Source organism: Chenopodium album, chromosome 23, assembly GCF_948465745.1.
Source record: "Chenopodium album chromosome 23, dcCheAlbu1.1, whole genome shotgun sequence".
NCBI lineage: Eukaryota > Viridiplantae > Streptophyta > Magnoliopsida > Caryophyllales > Amaranthaceae > Chenopodium > Chenopodium album.
The window spans coordinates 33,015,581-33,022,434 of NC_137856.1; the positions used below are offsets into that span (position 1 = coordinate 33,015,581).

General features: G+C 30.2%; 1 pseudogene; it reads right to left on the reverse strand.

Moving 5' to 3' along the window:
• Window positions 1-4,907: 4,907 nt before the first annotated feature.
• LOC145609157 (ethylene-response factor C3 pseudogene) lies at window positions 4,908-5,887 on the reverse strand (annotated as a pseudogene).
• Window positions 5,888-6,854: the final 967 nt, after the last annotated feature.

A 6,854-nucleotide genomic window follows, 5' to 3' on the forward strand; every position in this document is an offset into this window, starting at 1 on the left:
CGGTGGTTGGGATGGAGTAGGTGGTGTTAGTGGTGGAGGTTGGCTGCGGTGGTAGGATGGGGTAGGTGGTGTTAGTGGTGGAGGTTGGATGCGGTGGTTGTTCTGGGCTGTGGGAGGCGAGCTTCGTGCAGGGGATAGGGAGAGGGAATGGTGGCAGGATGGTGGGGATTGGGGAAGGTGGTGGACTAGTGGTGGGGTGGTGGTTTTTATTTATTTTTTTATTTATTTTTTTATTTTACAATAAAAATAATAATAATAAAAGTAATTTTTATAATTTTATATCTTTTAAAAATTAAAAAACATTAACTAAAATTTTAAAATTAAATTAAATTAACAAAACCAATTAAACGATGACACGTGTCAAGGTAACCTGTAAAATCAGGTTACCAACCGGTTTTGCCTGTTTAAAATGAACAACCCTAAAGGTTGTAATATTCAGAAATAATCCAAAGGTTATATTATTATTAAAAAAAAATCGGCCAAAGGTTGTATTATTTTTTGCAATTTTTCCTATAACAAAATATTTTCATTCTGAATTTGGAATTTATTGATAAGCAATAAAGAAAGATAACACTTGGAGTTTACAGTAAAAATTAATCCTCAGAAACTGAGATTATCGTTTAGTTGAACATGAAAATTTTTAAATTTATTTACATGCCTAGAGAAATCTAAGAAGTGCGACTTTTATGCTTTTGCTAAGAAAAATAATACCACAATACAATAATTTGTTGTCTAAGATTCTACTACTTCCCTTGATTTTCTTTAGCTAATTTGGATCGCTAAAGAAATACTTACAAACATCAAATTCATCTACTTTCTAAGACTTTTACACTATTTATATATATTCAGTACGATATAAATGTTTACCAAATTTTCTCACTATATAATACTTCGTATGAGTTTAATAGATTTAACAACACATAAGGAATGGAAGAATTGGAGTACCAATAATAGTTATTGCTCATGTTCAAAATAGACGCAAGCCACTATGAATGGAAACTTTGCAAGCAACCAAAAGTAACACCAAAACAAGCCAAACTTGTATTGTTTTTTTTCCACATTAATGACCAACTTATCATTAATTAGTGACAGACATGTTGAATTTGTCTACAGTGATGATGTTTATCTTCTTGCAAATTATTTGCAAATTGCAAACTACTTACAGTACTATGAAAACGTTAATACTTGTATTAATATTACTCACTAGTACAGTACTATCATTTTCTTGACTATTCAACTGAGATATTGTCAACACTTCATCGCAGCAATTAAATTGCATTTCGAATTTTATTGATTAATTTTCTTCTCTGCTACAGTACTCCCTAACTTCCAAGATTAAGAGTGATCCTAATAACAACATTTCGTTATTATTGAATTTTTTTTTTTATCAGTAATCACTATTCATTCAAGCTACGTCGAGATAATATAAGTTCAGGAAAAGTAATTTTAGTAAAGGAAATTTATGGAATATCTAAGCTAAATTAAGTTCAGATAAAACTTATTTGATAGTAATGGTAGAATGTATCAAGTTTAAATGACCAAAAAAAAATTATTTTAAATATAGTAAATATTACAAAATATGTTAAATATAATGCCCACGGCTGAGAAACATAATTAATTAAACTTTTAACAACACTATGAAATAAATTATATAAAAATTCTTGAGATATATGCTTAGCAAAATCTAATTTTGAAACATATTCTACTTTTCAATATTGTGTAATGCATGAGTTTGACATATAAAGGAAAAAAAAGCTATTGGTATTGATAAAAGGAAGGAAGAATACAAATGACATTAATACACCAAACACAACTTATAACAAATTAACAATACAATTCAAATCACTACGAGGTCTACAACAACTAATATACGACACGTACAACCTGATATATCTCACCATGGCACAATATTAAGCTATTGAACATGATGTATTGCATTTATTTTAATCACAAAACATTTTTTAGATCTTCATCATAATTCATATAGCTGATACATATGATTTAAATAGTGATTGTTGATTTTCGTTTCTCAATACGTGTAACAAGCTGACATAATAAGTGCATAGTGAAGTTAACTTGTAGCATGTAGTAAGAAATTGATAGAAAAAGGAAAGTACAAAACTCAATGTCGATCTCAAAGCCAACTATTCATGTCATAGAAACCAAAAAAATTTCACAAGCCTTACTATTCGATCTACAAGTGAAAGGGGATGGAGCAGGAATAATAAGTGAGCTAGTTAATGGACCCAAATCTAAGAATTAACAACACAAAGAGACAAGCAAAAGTCTTATGATTTCCTGTTTGAACTGATTGATATGATGCTAATTAACTGCTAATTGCGTTATTTTATACTAAACTTAACCTCATTTGATAACCTTATTCTGATACCATATTCCATACGCAACGTACCAAAGTTATATTTCTTACAAAGATAGAAAAAAAAAATCTTATACTCCTATAACAAATTAACAACACTTAACACTCTTTAAAGGATGAAACTTTATCACAAGATCTGACTGATTCTGACCAACCTCTAAATCGGCTAAATGTTTTGATATTTGACCCATATAAAGGAGGGAAAGAAATCTTGGTCATTGAACATTAGAAGATTAATTAATGTATCAACTTGCAATAATATACTTTAGTTTTCTAGATGAGGAATCATTATCAACATATTGTCGGGACCACTTCCTATCGATTTATATTAATTACACTTTTAAATAAAGAAAAATGATATATGCATCTCTTAAAATGATTTGTGTTATTAGCTTGTATTTCTGGATTGTTCCAATTTTATGCAACTATTTAATACTCGTTACTATAAAGAGATATATTATTATAATCGGTAAAAATAAAATAAAAATAAAACAAAAAATTGTTTTTTGGTTTCCTTTAAACAACTTGACCTATTGAAAAAGTTTCGTGTCATTAATTGGGAAAGAACATTGCAAAGGTATCATTTTATTTTTTAGCTACTATATTATTGTTAAATTAATTATTATGTGGTATATTTTGATGTAAAATTTTGAGCTCGGCTTGTCTTTAAGCTCTAAATTTTAGGAACAATCTTACTTATATAATGATATGAGGCTAACCGGCTAAGTGTGGCCAACGATCCCTAATGATTTATGAAAAATCATTTTAAATAAAACTTTATTCCATATATAACTGAAGCTAACAAGTTGGAAAGTGTCAAAAAAAAAAAAGGAAATTCCATAATATGTGAATCGTCCCATGTGAAAGATAAAAAAAAATAAAAAAAAAAAAAAAAAATGAAGTGAATACTACTCTGTCTCTAAAATTTTTCAGGTTTTATTTTATTTTATTTTACTTTTTTTTTTTTTTTTTTTTTGAGACAATCAATCAATTACTGTTCAAACAGAGAGTATATAATTCTATTTTGACTGCGTACTACTCTGTATAAAACAATTCCTTCGAACTACTTTTATTGAGATAAAGCGATTATAAACAATGAAGAAAGCACGATATATAGATAAATTTATTTAGATTTTAGGCCATTTTCAATTATCAAAAATGCATATGTCCATGTGTGTATGCATTAATAGGGAATAGTTGCTTCAAAGTATCTTGTCACTAGAGAAAGATACATTTTTTAATTGACCTTGTGTCGAGAAAATAGGATCCTTTCTTTTTTTGTATTCGGATTAGAACACCTAAACAAGAAGGGGGGAAAGTCTTTGACTTATTAAATCTCTAATCCTTTCAAACATTTTCAACCGTACATCTAAGAGCTAGACCTAACTTCAATTATTTCACACATTTCGACATCGTACATCTAAGAGCTAGACACTATAGATCCCATAAATATTGAGACTACATATGAGTGTAAAATATACACACATTCAAGAAAAGGAGAGATAACTAACTAGCTTATATTATACGAGTAACTTGTGGTAAGGTTTGTATATCACAATCATAAGGTTGTGGGATCAAACCCTAGTACCTCACTTTAAGCACTTTGGGATGGGGATTCTCTTACCTTCCCCTACACCCAAAGTGTCTAGCCCGCTAAACCAGGTTGGGAGGACTATTTAGCACTATAAGTCAGGTGCTCCAGCTATACTTTAAACCCTAACGACAACTCGATCTGTCTTAGAAGGTTAGGACTCCAAGGTCTCCAACCATCAACTAGATTTTTGATTGATCAAGTTGGCCCTTTGACACAACCTAAGGCCATTTTTACAAACTTCTTACAAAGACTGCCACATGAAGAGAAAAGGGGATTATAAATTTGACAACTTCTACATTTGATAGTTATTGTAGTCTAATTATCTTATGTTTATTATATTTGGGAATTGATAATTCTGACAAATAATTCCGAATGTGTTTTATTACTTCGTATAAATTATCACAAAGGATTTTAAAATAGCGCCTAGGTCATGTGCTCATATGAAAAGTAGCTGAAAATGCCATATATCATGTGTAAGAGTTTATAATAAGCTTATTCAATTCATTAGCTTCTCTAATTTGGGTTGTCTGACTTGTTTGTCTGCAACTTTCATGCATGAAATTTGATAAAAACAGATTTATGTCTATTTACAAGTTGTCTCTCCTCATTATTTATGACCTAACCATGACTTAATTAATAATAATTTATTAGATGATTAGATTCTTAATTATAATTGGAAAAGGATGGAGTCCCTACTAGATTGCATTCCTCCAATAACTTCCTAGTACTATTGGATTGTTTTTAATATATAGGGGGAATATGATCAAGAAATATATAAAAATAGTAAGACGATTATCTCAAGTACAATTGCACAACTATCATGTTGACAATTGGTAGCCCATAATGTCAACAATAATGCTCAAATATTTATTCGGCTTTTAATATTGCCACTTGTTAACTTTACAGTAACGATTAATAAATACTTTTTAAATAAATTGAAACTGATTTATACTGCCTTACCTTAAAACTTACCATTAAGATACAAAATTAAAAGTTACTCTGATATCATATTAAATTGGCAATAACAAATAGAAAATTTAAGAATTGATATAATTCATCCAAAATCTTAATACAAGAAAACCTTCCCAAAAAAAATCTAGACATTCACAAACATTAAAACAATACTATTCACTTTAGAGGTAAATGATGAAAAATATCACCTCAATCTAACTAATTAAGTACTAATGCATGCTTTCACTTGCAGTTAACAATTGTTCCAAGTAATCAGAACCCAAATCTTCAAAAACAAACACATTTTTTTCCAAAGATGATTCTCTGCTTTTAACTCTGTTTTTCTTGCACATAGACTTATTTTTTCTTATAGAAAGTCTATTTTTCATCACTAAAACAGGAGAACAACCATTTCCAAACTCATAGTTCATCTCCTTAAGTGAATCTTTTACTACATCCACCGGAAAATTAAGTACTGCCAGCGTCCCACGAGTCGAAAGCGCGGCCTGATCATAAGCTAAAGCAGCAGCCTCAGGTGTATCAAAAGTACCTAACCAAACCCTTACACCATTTCTTGTAGAATCCCTTATTTCAGCTGCATATTTACCCCATGGTCTTTTTCTTACTCCTCTATAAGATTTTTCATTTGGGGTAATAATCGCGGCCTCTTCTTTGATTGTATTAGACATTGAGGATGTCACTTCCTCCTCCTTGACTCGAATCATCGAGCTGGAGGATGAAGATGGTAATTCAGTGGTCGTGGTCATGGTCGTGGTCGTGGTGGTAATATTTGGTATGTTATTGCTAGACAACATGTCTAGCAAAAACATATCTTCAGAATCGTTCTCGATGAAGGGAAGAATATTAGATAGATCAAATTCTTCCCACGAGAACGATTCTGAAGACGAGGATTTAAAAGATGAAGACTCTGAAGATGATGAGTTCATTTTTTTTTTTTTTTTTTTTCGTTTTCGAGTAAGTAAGCTTGTTTAATTGTTGGTTATATAATAGAAAATGTGAAATGTGAAAGTGATGAAGGATTAGTTTGGCTCACTACTTCCTTTTATATATGAAGAAAATTATACAAGCAATAATGAATGAAACACAACCTGATTTAGTAAGGGGGGATGAAATTGGAAAGTTAATTTAAAATTGGATATAATTATTATTATTAACTAAAATGGGTCATAATCAAATTCGTTAAATTCAAAAAATACACGTGGGTCAAATGACTCGTGGCGGCCAGGTCATCAGTTTGCAGCTGAGTAGTTTTAGTGACATCACCTACAATCTAGTAGAAAATAGAAATAGTACATTTCTCTCTTTTTTTTTTAAAAAAAAAATTTTACTTTTTTATTTTTTGCAAAATGTACACTACCTTTTCTCATTCTCGGCTCCTGGTCGCTTTTTCTTAAAAGAAGGAATTAATTAACAGATTAATCCAGCTCAATTTGTAGGCATTTTATTAACTAAGAGATTAATCTAGCTTAATGCCATGATTAACACCTACACGTCCTACAGCTACAAGAATTTTATATCAATTATTGGGTGGTCAAAACCTATAAAGGTGTGAGGGAAGTTTAATTTATTTTGTGCTATGGATTGGGAATAAGTCATATGGATCGAGATGACGATACAATAATACGTTAAGAATGGAAATTAAAGTTCAATCTTATCTTAATTAAGGTATGTTTATTCACCTAATGTTTACTTATTTGTACTTATATAAATTTATTATATCTGAAATAAGTGAAAATAAGGATCGGAAAACAAAACATACCTTTAATTTGTATTGTGTAGGTATGGTTGATTATGATCAATTATGCTCCTTTCAAGCATCATGTGTGTGATGCATATGACATGTTACCTCCATTTCAATATTATGTTAAAAAAAATTGTAGGTTAAGGTCCTTAAGGAATAGAAAAAGTAGG